Genomic DNA, 14,646 nt, shown 5'->3' on the forward strand with positions numbered 1-14,646 from the left:
GCCTTTTCATCACAATACACACCACACAGGCTCCAAAGCAAAGAAGGAGAATCATAACAGAATACTTGCGCAATGAGGCAACGTGTGGACACGAGAACTTCCATTCGTACATACGTTCTTTCCATAAATTTTTGTGCATGCCCTTTTATTCTCGTGCGTCTGCGATTGCGCATGACGAAAGAGGTATCATGTGGACACACATTATAAACAAATGCACAGTAACCAGATCACGCAAACAGTGCACAGGATCATTCCCTGACTACCCACGGAAAGGCTACGAGCTGCAGACCCAAGACCAGCTGAGCGCAACGAACACTAAGCACGAGCACCAAGATTTTCTGTCCCTAGACACAAGTATAGAGATGAATCTAGTTTCTCCCAAGTCCCTAATACTGAGGCTTGAAGGGATCGATATATAGAGGGTAAAAATTGTAGAGGCGAACCGTAGCTCGAATACAGTAAGCTGGTTCGGATGGATGTTGGTTGTAGTAGTTATGTAGGGTCAAAGAGGCTTGCAAAGGATAGAATAACGTGGACAGCTGGCTCAAACCAATCTTCGGAGCAAAGTCCACAAGAACACCATCTTCTACTTTTTTTCAAACAATTTTTATGAAAGCATTCTTAAGTTATCTTTTCAACGACTTTTATTGCGTCTTAAATACAAAATAAACAATTCTATTCTCTAAATTTTAGTTATTAGAAAAAACTGTTGAAATACGCACGCCAAAGACATGCCGACAATTTGAAGCAATGTGATGTCTGTTCGGTTCTTTTACGTCAGCTAGGTGTCTAAAATGGTGGTACATATAGTTTAGGGTGATTGTTTAGTATATGTATGTGTTCTTCTTATAGGTGTAAAATATCATTGGAAACGATTCATCTTTTTATTTACCTGGTTTATGAACTTGTAATCTGACGCTGGGGGCTGCTTCATGGAATGTTATGATACGCCGTATTCGCTGTTTCTGTTAGCACGCCGGTTATGTGTTAAATATATTAATCTCAGTTGTTGGATTCGAAATGACGATGGTTAAATGTTAATGTGCTGTGGCAGTGACTTCATCAAAACATGGTTAGTGCTTGTGATAATTTTTCATTTGCAAAGCCTGGTGATTTTTATTGTGCAGCATGTCGCAGCGTGTTTCGACGCGTCGATGTTAGATGCAAAAACAGTGTAAGTTAGTGGAAAATTAGTAGTGGTGTATGTTGTTTTTCAGCACTAAGACTATAATGCCAGTGGTTGACTAAGTGTCGTGTATTTTAGACAATTATTATACCTATTTGCTACATCTGTGTGCATTCTTTTGTGTGCAAATGAATGACACCAAAATTTCACAGTTTCTACAGTTCAATCAAAGGAAAAACTAGACGTTTTTATCGCGCAGAATAATTTGCTACCCAGTAACTGTTTTACTTTGTGGTCAGTAGACGTCAACGGCCTGGAAGTGTTTGGTGTGTTGATTTAACGCTGTATTAAAATGTGATACAAGCCCTTTAATGAAGGACATACATTTAGATGGTGTGGGTCCAATTACAACCCGGTCGAGTCGTTTACCTCGGTGTAGTCGACTCTGTTCTGTAATGTACTTTATTAGTACATTTTTTTGGTCGGAAATAGTTTGAGAGAAGATATCATATGTGACATAATAAAACCGAATAATTATGAAAGTTTATTCACAAGTTGTATTGCTGGGTATTTTTGTATTGGCCTTAATACTACTCGATGTGCGGAGATCCACACTTACATCTGCCCTTTTTTAAATAATATGAGGCCATGCTGACTATGAAAGCAGTTTTTGTGTATGTTTCCATATATTTTGAGACGTGTCTTTTTGTGTTACACGTTCTGTTCTTTATCTGAGTACGTCAAATACCACAAATTAGTTTTGCAACTTTTTCTGTGCTGTGTAAGGAGTAAGTGAGGGGCTATCTTATGTCATAAATTCAGTGGTCATGCAGAGCTATACACAACCAGACGACTGCTGAGTGTACTAAATTCCTTAGTAATGCTCTGCCAGTTTGCAACCAAAATAATTTCATAGAACTGAGCAATTAAGTAGCAATAGGTGAAAATAATTATTATAAGACTTTTTCTGTATGCCTCATTGCTACTATTGGTGACCTACACAGACATTTATGATACAAATGAGTGATGTCATAGTAATTTATTGCTGGAATTGAGTGCATTGTCTTGCAGATTTTTGAGGCACACAGTTTTATTTGCCAATAATGAGCAGGTAATTGTGTGCAGTAGTAGGCCTATCTGCCCACACATGAAGGGGGGAGAGAGTCACTGTTGCTTGTTTTTGTTGTTATTGCTGCTGCTATATTTGTCGATTGTTAAATTAGCATCTCATTCGCTTTGATGCATTAAGACACATCTCACCTTAGATATTATAAAATCATTTATTTTTTAATTAATTTATCATTTTGTGGATACTTCATTAATTTGTTAACTGCAGAAGAAACAGTTGAGGACAGGGGAGGTGGGACTCGTACATAATATGTTTGGCATTAAGTGTAAATAATTGATGATTTTTGGAGTGTTTAAACAGTTCATGGTCAGTAAAACTAATATGACACTCCATAATATTGACATAAAGGGAATGGGTTCAGGACTATGAAGTTTACCACTGAAAAGTTGTGCTGGCAAAGAAAAATATTTTGTGCAATTGGTGCACCTCAGGGGTGATTTAGTTTGTTTCTTTCTGTTTTATATCACTGCTGTTGTTTCAGCCAAATTCAGATAGGTGTGTGGGTGTCAGTGGGGGTTAGGGTTAATAGATCTGCTGGCACAAGCATAGACATCAGACTACACTACAAATCTGTTACTGCACTGTATAATTCACATTCACTGGCATTACCAACTTGCAGTAGTTCAGGAATTTTATGCTGGAAATAGGCTGTGAAAGTTAGATTGGATCACATGATAAGTTTTGGTAAAAATAACTTAGCCTAATTGTTTTATGTGAATGGCACAATTTGAAAATACGTCTTGCGGGATATTCTTAAGGTGTTAATTGGGATCAAAAGACGTGTGGGAGTCATTTAGTTTTAAATTTTTATGATATAATGTACATAAATTTCAGATGTTCAGCTTACTATGAACTTTAGTGTAAAGTACAAATCCTTTCTTGTGGTGTTTCAAATCAAACCCATTGAGGTACTGTGTAATAATCCCATTGCTGTCTTCTGTCCATTTCAAATGAAATGGCAACTAGATGACAGGAGCAAATTGGAAGACTGGTACAAGGAAGCAGAATAGTCACCCACTATAACAAAGAAGGAAAAGTTTCTGTGGAATAAATATGTGCTCCAGTAGCAAGTTCAGAGTTTGATGGTCCACTAAACATCCATAACTCGAACAGATTAGCAGAAATTAACGATGTATCTTTGTAGGGGTATAGGAGGAGGTATTTTAGCCAGTGTCAAAAATCATTTTATAAAGTTTTTAGGGGTCATATACCTCTAACCTCGCCTTGTATGAGAGTAATGCTTGCCACAGTCACGGGAAGTTGTGGTAGCCGAACAGCTCTGTATGTGTATAGCCACTGATTTAACAATTTTTCCTGTTTGATCACAGGAGATGTACTAGGTATTTAACACCACTGTATCATACGAGGTGGTAGAGTGCAATCATACTGAATTCATTCGCACAAACGGGTAATAATATTCACATGTTTTGGCCTCACTAACTCACAATCAAACAGTTCTCTTCCCACCTAGACACCTCAGGATATGTTACATGTCAGTATGTTACCACAACATCAATTCTGCCATTGAAATCAAAACGTTAATGATATTTCAGTGCAGGAAGTGCAAAACTATACTATATACTAATAAAAGGAATAGCAATAAGTGGTAAAAGTAGAAAATGAAGAAAGGGTCATCCACACAATGTGAGTAATTTGTAGCATTTTGTCATCATAGCCAACATTAGTGCATCAGATGAAGTTATTACAAAACATTTCACCATAAAAGGTCCAAGTATGTTTTTTTTTATATATATATATTTAAAATTGGCCCATCAATTTGTGGCAAAAGCAGAATATGGAGGAACGGATGTCCTTCAAATGCGATTAATTTGTGTGTTAACGGCTTGTAGGTAGTTAACAGCTGTACATTGAGTACCACATTCTGTCCTGTTGGCTACTTCCAACATGACTTGGAGACACATTGCCAACACCCGCACTAGACTGTGATAAAATGCAGTGCTTTTTCTAAAGTTTAGCAAACCCTTCACACAAGTTACTTATCGGATTTCTAGGAAAACATTACCATGCTGCTGTAGAGAGCACAAACAGACAAGTGTGAAAACTGTGTGACCATCAATGTCTTGGAAAAGGAACTGAATGAAGATCAATTTGCTTTAAAAAATGAGCAACAATTATGACTTGCACGTACTAATGGCAGAACAAATGGAAAAGAAGAGAAATTAACATGCTTGCATGAAATTCATGTAGTTGCATAAAGTCTTTGACAGAATAAGATGTTCAAAAATCTTGAGACAATTAGGATTAAAGTCCATAGACAGACAAATGAGTTGAAACATCTACGAAAATCAGACGGGCGTGGTAAAGTGGAAGGAAGGCAAGTCTGTAACAAGAAGCATGTCATTCATGACTGTTGCTAATCACTAGTGTTGTTTAACATTTTTGATGTAGTGCTGTGGGAAGTGAATGAAAACTTCAGAACAGTCTGAATAAATCTGCAAGGAGAACAAAGGATCACAGGTGGCATAGATTTTTCGTTGAAAGTAAGGGAGAATTAGTAGTTAAATAGAGATGACCATTCTGATATAAATTTTCTGTTGATTTCCTGAGTCACTTGATGAGAATGTGTAGTAGTTATTTCATTATGGGCAGGATCAGTTTGTTTTTGAAGTTTATAGCCAGAAACATTCTTGTGAACAGTAAAAAGTGCAACATTATCAAACAAGGAAATTCACAATCCCACACATGAGATGTACTTCTGTACCCAGAAGAACTGAAAGGTTACTTTCTAACTTCAAAAAGTCAGCTGAAAATCAAAATCAAGCAAAACGGTTCACATGCATTAAATCTACTAGGTGCTGAGCCTGTGGGGAGGGATGATTTATGCTGGAATATTATAAAATCTGTATCAAAAGTCCTCTGTTTTAAGAAGTATTCAGGAACTTCAGAGTTTAACCTGATGATGCTCTCAAAATTGCCAATGTTTTACAAGTTTACATAAAGGGAGATTAGCATCTGCCCCAAGACAGTGGATTAGTTTCTATTGTGCTAGATTATTCCAAAAGTTTTAGGGGTATGTGCAATGAGCTTAATGCCTATTTCAAAAAACATGATCTTTTCTCCAATGCAGTTTGGATTTCATAGTGGTAAAAATACTATTGCTACTAATGGCGTCACTGATGTTAACGAGGTGATAACTGCATTTGACAATAAGGATCTGGTGTCTGTTGTGCTTTGTGATACCAGTAAAGCATTTGGCTGTGTACTCAAAAACACCCTATTTGCAAAATGGTATTGTTAAGGTATACACAACCCATCTTTAGCTGTAATCTAATTGCAGTTAAGAGGCAGGAGATAGTTTTGTCTCCATTAAACATGATGGTTTTCGCTAAAGGAAGTTCATACTTGAGTGTCACAGGTCTTTGATTTTGGTTCATTTCTGTTCATTGTTGCAGTCAATGATTTATTTTACGACATTGGAGTTAATTCAGTAGTGTGTTATGCAAATGACACGGCACTGCTCTGTACACAGTTATACTGTGCAACTGAATTGGGCAACTCATGGAAAAATTGGAACTAGCAATGAACGTGGTTTTTTTTTTTTTGTTTCCCCCCCCCCCCCCCCATCCAATGCAATCCTTTGAAATCTTGATACAACATAGGAACTGATTGCGGGATTGTCAGAAGGTGTAAAAAAATTAAATCAGTGACACTGGTAGGCTTTCACATTGTTTCAAAATTAAACCAGGAGGAACATATAAGCAATGTCTGCAAGAGAATGGCTAGAGTGGACTAGCCATGTGGAAACTGGCATATGCAGTCATTAATGGGTGTTTAAAGGTGACATATCTGGCATTTTCTCTCACACACATCCTTAATCATACTGATATGTGGATATTATTGTTGTTGGTGAAACTGAAAATTCAAAACTAAGAGTATCCTGAATAATGAGCAAAGTGAATCCTAAAGAAAACTGCAACCCTCCTTTATTGAGTTAAAGATATGTTCTGTTGTAAATCTGTACTGCATTGCTTTATATCAAAAGCATCTTAGGTGAGTTTGACACCTGAGAGAATACACACCTTCACAACACTAGAGGCAAACTGGCCTGCAATATCTACATACGTACCCCCACCCCACCCCAAGTCACCGCATGGTGCATGGCAGAAGGTACCTTGTATTACAACTAGTCATTTCCTTTCCTGTAGCACTCAGAAATAGAGCAAGGGGAAAAACAACTGTGTATTCCTCTGTACGACTTCTAATTTCTTTTCTTACCTTTGTGGTTGTACTGCAAAATGTACTTTGGTGGTAGTAGAATCTTTCTGCAGCCAGCTTCAGATGCCTGTTCTCTAAATTTTCTGAGCAGTGTTCATTAAAAATAATGTATTCTTCCCTTTGAGTTTCCGAAGCATCTCCGTAATACTTGCTTGTTGGTCAAACTTACCAGTAACAAATCTAGCAGCACACCTCCAAATGACTTTTAAAGTCTTACTTTAATCCAACCTGGTAGGGATCCCAAACACTCATGCAGTACTCAAGAATGGTGGACCCTAGTGTCCTATATGTGGTCTCTGTTACAGATGAACTATACTTGCCTAAAATTCTTACAATAAACCAGAGTTGGGCTATTCACCTTCAATCCATACACCCTAATGCCATTTCATATTTCTTTGCAGTGTTTTGTCTAGGTATTTACATGATGTGAATGTGTGAAGCAGCACACTACTAATGCTGTATTCAAACATTACAGAATTGCTTTTCCTACTCATCTGCATTAATTTACATTTTTCTACATTTAGAGCTAGTTGGCATTCATCACACCAACAAGAATTTGGTCTAAGTCATTGTGAATCCTCCTTCAGTTACTCAACAACACCTTCCCGTACACCAAAGCAAATAGCTGCCGATTGCTGCTCACCCTGTCTGTAAAATCATGTATGTATAGAGAATAATAGTGGTACTATGCCACTTCACTGGGGCACAGACTGTCAAAGATCAGAAACTCTCACAAATTAACATGTGTAAAATTAATTAATAAAGTTATAAAATCAGTTAATTCATTGACTTATAATTTTTAGAAAGTTAACATTTATGATTGGCGATTGTAGCATCCATTCTACAGGGTAACAATTATTTGAAATAAACATCATCAGTTGTAGTTTTTTAAAAAATCCTGAAAAAAGTGGCATGAAATTTAAAAACTTTCTTATAAAAGTTAATAGTATATTTTATTTCTAACCGATTCATATAATATTAGTAGCTGTTTGCAAGAAGTTTGGAAATAAGTACCATATTTCATTTTGAGTGCATTCATAATCATTATAGATTTGAAAATACTGTGCAATAATTGCTGTGGACAAGTCACTATTTACATAGATTATTGATGTTTCTGAAGGTATTACTGTGTAATTTGATAATATTTTAAGCTTACCATTTCTTCAATGAAATTAATTCCTGTGCAATACAGTAACATCCAGACAACGCAAACAAGTTAAGTCTGATTGGGGCTAGTGAAGTCTGTGATTGTGGTGTTTTGCTTCTATTGCTGTTATCATTATCAGCACATTATTATTATTATTATTATTATTATTATTATTATTATTATTATCATCATCATATAATGGATGTTGTGAAACTTTGCTGCAGCATGGCTTAAGATTAGATGGAAAGGTGACAGTTTGTTGTGTGGGTTGGAGCCAATATATGTCCTAACAAACTTTATATATACATTACAAATTTTTAGTTGTATTTGTGTGTTTGGTGAAAACTATTATTTTTCCCACTGTGATGTGATATTTTCAGGTTTGTGTTAAAGGGGCTCAACAACAAGTATATTGCTCCTCTCTCCCACCCCTTCCCATTTTCCCACAGGATATTAGACTCTTTGATATTTGAAATATGTGTAATTGTATTGTGTGTTAACCCTACTGGCTGATAGCATCATAGTTGATGGATTGTATCATCTTGTCTCCTACTTCCTAGCCTAGCATCATGACAGAATAGCCTAGTGCTGAAAGTAGGTGTTAAACCAGTATTTGACCACACAAATACCTCCCAAACCAACCAAAGGCAAATGAAAATATGGTACACCTACATCAGTAGTCCGTGAGCAAATGGTGGAGGGTAGCTTGTGTACCACTATCATTTTATCGCCTTCTATGTTCTGTTTGCAAATGGTGCATGGGAAGGACGGCTGTCATATTTCATATGAAAGCGTCATATCTACACAAAAATTTTAATCATTGGTGACAGAATTAGTTAACTATTAATCTCTTATACACACCCATCTGTGAAGGTTTCATTATGGCATGAATTCATGATGAACTAACCCTTCAAAATCAAAGAAAACTATCAGCATGGCCTCAACATTTGACCTGAGCTGATCAGATTTGTTTGGTCTTGGAGAACCTTTCCCAACCCATTGTGAAGATTGAACCTTGGTCTCAACATCATAACCATAGACCCTGGTCTGAATGTCGTAACCATAGACCCACGTCTCATCACCAGGTATGAGTCTCTTAAGAAACATTTCATTCTCATGTGCATAGTCCAAAAGCTCTTCACAGGTTGCGATTTGAAGGTCTTTCTGTTCTTGACTTGTGAACCATGGGATGAATTTGGTGGCAACACAATGCATTCAAAGGTGGTGTGTCAGGATTTCATGACATGATCCAGCTGAAATGTCACATTCTTCTGCAATCTCGTGGGCAGTTGGTCTTTGATTGGCATACACTGCTTTACTGACCTTACATGAGCATCATCCGTAGACGTTGAAGGGTGTCCTGAATGAGGGTCATCTTTAAGCTCCGTCTGGCTATTTTTAAACTGTCTGAACCATTTGTAACACCAAGTATGACTTAAGCACTCATCGCTCTAGGCTTTCTGCACCATTTGGTTTGTCTCTGTAAATTTGTGTAGAGTTTCATGTAAAATTTAATGCAGACATGTTTCTCCTGTAGCTCTGCTATCTTGAAATTCGCAAACTGTACAGCACAATGTTCTGCTGAATATAGCACTGAACAATAACAAATAGATGTACAACAGTGAAACTTCAGGCAGTCACAAATCAAACACAGGTGTGTGTGCAGGGATGCCAACGACATTTTGCTCCATCACACCATTGGCACAAAATTACAAATGGACTGGAAGTTTTTGAACAGACATCATATAAGTGAAGTTGGCTGATTTATATTTGCTCCTTCCATTTACTGTTTTGTTGTTCATCTGGGAAACAGTAACATAGAGATGGATTACCCCAACATAGCCAATGAAAGACTTTCCCATTTTTATGAGGCTGTTGCTGGTGATTGTAAACACCACCTCTTTAAACTGAAGTCCTTATTCTGGTTCATCTAATTCTTACATTGTTTGAAACAGTGCGTCCCTTAGAAAGAAAACCAATATGATCATCAAAGCTCCAGTTATACTTCTCAACCATTGATGCTAGAGCTACATTTCTCATTCCTGTCCATCTCTTAGAGCATCCCATCATTTAGGTAGACAAACAGCTTGGGTGAAATGGATCTACCCTAACACTCTCCTTGAATTACTATAGTGTGTTCCAAGTGTCTAAACTTTTAATCCTTGTTGTACTTACATGGTTGATCTGTTGCAGACTCATGGTGTGAGCTCTCAAATTATTAGTAATTTTCCTAAATAGGATTGTAGTAAAAAGCATGCAGATGGAAGATATCAGATTTTTGTGTAGTAATTATTTATCCGCATTTTGCTGGAGGACTGTCCCATCTATTATTCCATATCTATAAGTTCATCTGATGAATTCTTGGTTTTCTTCCTTTAATCCAGTTTTGTTGTAAATCTTTGATTACAACATTTTTGTTAGGCATGTGCCAGCCTTAGGAGTAATTCTGTCTCAGGTGCTCACAGGCATCCACTCCTTGAGCTTCAGTTTTTCTGAAATTTGCTGTGAGCGTAATCTATGCTGGAAATGAACCTGTGCAAAATTTTAAATTCTGAGCTTAAGTATATGAGAAACAGTGGCCTTTTATTTGGGTGGCTTTCCAACGAATCTGCCTGCGAATAAACAGAGCCCAGTGTTTGAGGCTCTGTTCTTACAAGACATAAGCTAATAGTAAATTCTTAGTTTCATGTCTTGGATAGCTTTTGGCTGGAATCAGAAAAATACAGTGTGACAGAAAGTAAAGCATTTTACGAGTCAGTGTAATGCATTATAGTGACTAAAAAAAACCTGCAGAGAAAAATGCATAGATTTTTCACCCTCTTGGGGGCCCGATATCTCAGGAAGAAGAAATGCAAAGGAACTCAAACTAGGCAGTTTGTTGACAATGCCTGGGACATGATTCTATTAGCATATCTTTGTGCTTAGCCAAATATTTTCGATTATACTTGATCACAAACATGGTGTTAAATTCAAAATTACAGTAAATGAGCCAAGTTCAAATATAAATATGGCAAAATGTTAATTTCAGAAATTCTTTCTCCCCAAATCATTGGAAAGTGCACAGTTTTGTGCACTAGAAAGAGCCTATTGGATCTTATTCAGTTCAGTAAAGGGACCAAATATGAGGTTAAACTTCAACAAAAGTGATGTGTAATATATTATGATCACAACACGGAATAGGTTGCTGAACCGATAACTTGAAGACAGGCAAGAATGACAACTGATAGATTAATGCTGGTGTTTGAGCTAGTTACGAAAGCCATGAAAATTTGATGACTTAGTCAGTTCAAAGCCACTAGTTGCTTCGGCGTCTGTATGAGCCTGGTAGTGCCCATGGAAGGTCGGAAAGGCAAGATAGGTATGATGTTGTTATCAAACATTGCTTATTGTGTTATCTATAGATGGCCCTGTTTGCTGGTTTCTTTATCAATGTTCTAAAGCCTCAGTTGAGAGTCTTGCATTGATTCCCAAGCTGTCTTTTTGATTTCTTCAAGATTTCAAAGCCTCAGTTGGGTTTCTTGCTGTCTTTCCCAAGCCTTGGTTGCCCCAGTCCAATATATGGGTCTCTTCTTGTTGGTTCCCAAGCCGGTGCTATTTAAAATACTGCTTCATGGAATTAAATTTTTCTTCAGTACTGTTATATATCGGTTCTGGAAAATTATACTGGCTTCCTATTGTAGTTGTTGAAGGTGCTGCAATATTCATGAAGATGTGTTATTAGGGAATCTAATATTTATATTCTCTTTCAGACTAATATAATAAGTGAGCTGGACCAAAAGGGTGCATTAATTTGACAAGGGTATCATGTTCTTCAGTATTAATTTCACACGTTACCAATCCACCTGGGCTTGTTGCAGATACAGGTGATGTATAGGCCAGGAATAGGGCTTAAAACTGACATGAAAGCCATGCTGGTGTCAGTTGATTGATAAACTGAGGCCATGAAAGGAGTTGTATCACTTGAAACGCATATAACTGGAAAGTGGTTCAAATAAGTTGGCAAAAAATGGCAATTTCCGTGAGTATGGCCATTTGCAAATCAGTCTTCATGTACCTTAGTTTTGTCTTTTATTTCTTGGCTTGTAACGAAGATGAAATTAATTCCTTGCACTTACTGGTCACAAAATTTGAATAAATTTTCTGGGGTTAAAGTTTGATCGTCTATAGTTTGTTGCAGGCTTATTTTGTAATTCTTGTGTTGAGCAATGGAACTATTACTGAAATAGTGAACGTTTACTACTTTTTCCATCATGCTTTTCAAGTAGTTGATCAATTTGGCCAGAACCGTATAGATGGCAGTGGTGTTATGTTTGATACAGTCGCTAATGATGCATAAGCTGATACATTGTATTTCTTCAGCTTTACAGTATACAACAAACTACTGCAGTGTTGCTTGACCATTGTCCTAGTGATATTCTTGAAGCGCATCTTGGATAATGAAAGAATAATGTTCTGCAAAATCTGTTGGAATAACTAGTTCACCAGGCTTCAAATTTTCTTTTGTTTTTCTTCAAATGACAAGTCCGGTGTTTTGTGTTGAACCACATCATGTATGAATTTTGCAATATCAGATTAGACTACTGTCCAGCGGCTTCGTACAGGGATATCATTAGATGAAAATTGTATAGATCTTCATAGTTAGTTGTAAATCACCATCGGTTCACCAGTCGTCCTGTTGCCTAACCAGGTACTGTGCATTTAGCAACCTTTACCAGCTTACAATAGTGCCACATTTGCTGAATCGACCATTAAGAAACAGCAAGATGTTTCTAGTGGAGAAAAGTGTGATCTTTCCAGTGGTACTAGAAAGAACTACTTTTGAAGTGACCCTTGTACAACATTTTCATCTGAACTTGACTCACTTGGCATTGTGTTTCTGATTGAGTATGATCCACAATAAGTGCTTAGCCAAGAAGATGTACTGATAGTCCTGCCCCATATACTATTAATATATGTGTGAACTTGTAAGTATTAAGTTTTTTTTTTTTTCTTCAGAGATACCTGGCTCCAAAGAAGGCCAAAACATTTGACTGTGTTCCTTTGCAGTTTTTTTTTTTAGTACTTTGATGCATTATACTGACTTAAAAAATTGTTTTACACACTGCCACTCACTGTTTTTCTGATTCCTTGTATTAAGAAAGGTTCAAACATTGGGCTTTAGCCTGCTTACATCGCACCCTTCTCAGAGAGCTTCTCAAATATAGGGCCTCAGTTTACACCATATGGGTATTATTAGCTCAAATTTTGCGTGTGTTCATTTCCGTGTTAGATCTGTATCCGTGATAAATTTGAACAAAATCGGAAAAGGAAGAGTGGGAAAGTTTTGAAAAATGTGATCACTTAGGATTGAATGACCCTAAGTTAGCATCCAAAATGCCTGTTATCTTATTGCAAATTATAGTTTAGTGTAGTTTGCCCATCCATATTCAGGTTTGCTGTGGTTTTTCCAAAACAGTTAAATTAAATGGCGAGAGGTTTCCTTCAAAAATGACTAAGACACATTTTTTTCCTTCATCCTCGTCTCAGTCTTAGCTCGCTTGCTGTCCGTAATCATCTTGTCATTGATGGGACTTAACCTGTAATCTTCTCCCTCCCTCCTTGCTTTCCATCCTATTTCAGATACAGGTGAGGACATACACTCAGTATAAAACTCGTATGTGATTTCCCCACCCCCCTCCCTTCCTCCCTCTGGTCCCCTCTATACATCAAGGAAGGATGAGGGCAGGAGCTATGCCAACAAGATACTTGACTCTTGGGGTGGGGGAGGGATTGCAGCATTATATATAGTAAGGTAAAGACAGTGAGAGAGTTGAGCAGATATATCTTTTGTTCTTTGGAGTCCACAGTGCAAAATATGTCTTTTAATGACATAATTATTATGAGTAATAGTCATCTACAATGCTATGTGTAATATACTTTGCACTGCAGGCCCCAAAGAACAAAAGTATAGCAGTTTAGCTGGCTATTATTCATAATAAATATCATACCATAGGGATGAGAAATTTGAGATGTCAATGAAATTATAGATAAATTCCAAGTTGTCAATAATAACTTTTGTCCGCTGCATCAAAATTTCTCTTCAAAAGTGGAATGTAGATTGCTTACGGGATAGCATGTATGGATAAAGGAAGGACTTGAGATAGACTTGTTGAAGGCAAGTAGCAATAAGAGTGATGTAATTGTGTTATGTGATCTCGTATGGCTATGATCAGATACCAAGTGGAACAGTGAAGATTTGTGTATTCTACATCAGCAAAACACAGTTGTAGATACTTCTTTTCTCTGGCCTGCTCAGTAGTGAGACCTTTACACAAGAAATGTGTAGCTGAACTAGGTGTTGTATTTTGTAGATATGACAAGTAATTCAGTAACCATATCTAATTGTTAGAATGGGATGGATTAAAAAAAATCAATAGTTATAATAAAAATTTAATCAAAACTAATGAAAAGAATGCTTTGTATTCGGTCTAGAGAATTTGTCTCTTCTGTTTTGAAATGACAGAATTGGTGTTTGCATGCTTATGGATTATTGACTTGACCAACTAAAGGAATGCATTACAGGTAATCAGTTCTTCGCCAAATCGGTATTGACAGCAATGACCATCACATAATTAGTAACCCTACTGTAATTGTATAGCAGATGTCGAAACTGAACAAGGAACAACCACAGTCTTGAAAGGCTGCATTTTTATCTCCTCTTTTCTTCAACAATTATTCTGAGCGTTTTCAAGGAAACATTGACAGGGATCACAATAAATGGTAAAGTTACTGACATAATCTGGTATGCCAATACTGCCATCATAGTAGACAAGGTAGCTGCCCTTTAATGCAGCTGCCTAGTTCAGTGGTGTGGAGGGGTCAGCCCTCTATTAAATTGTCCAAGACTAGAGTCGTGCTATTCTCTAAATGAGAACTCCAGAAAAATCTCAAAGTAAAAGGTAATTCAAGTGAACAAGAGTCTTCCTCCAAATACTGAGGCAGCATTTTGGACTAACGCTGCAACTCTAG

General features: G+C 37.1%; 1 protein-coding gene across 2 annotated transcripts in view; it reads left to right on the forward strand.

Moving 5' to 3' along the window:
- The first annotated feature begins 214 nt into the window (after window positions 1-214).
- LOC126297723 (constitutive coactivator of PPAR-gamma-like protein 1) overlaps window positions 215-14,646 on the forward strand; it is a 172,339-nt gene continuing 157,907 nt past the window's right edge. Inside the window, exon 1 of one of the 2 annotated variants that reach the window (XM_049988863.1) lies at window positions 215-1,174. The gene's annotated coding sequence lies outside the window, so the exon portion shown is untranslated. The remainder of the gene's footprint in view (window positions 1,175-14,646) is intronic. The other variant, XM_049988862.1, reaches the window with a different exon arrangement.

This window comes from Schistocerca gregaria, chromosome X, assembly GCF_023897955.1.
Source record: "Schistocerca gregaria isolate iqSchGreg1 chromosome X, iqSchGreg1.2, whole genome shotgun sequence".
Classification (NCBI taxonomy): Eukaryota; Metazoa; Arthropoda; class Insecta; order Orthoptera; family Acrididae; genus Schistocerca; species Schistocerca gregaria.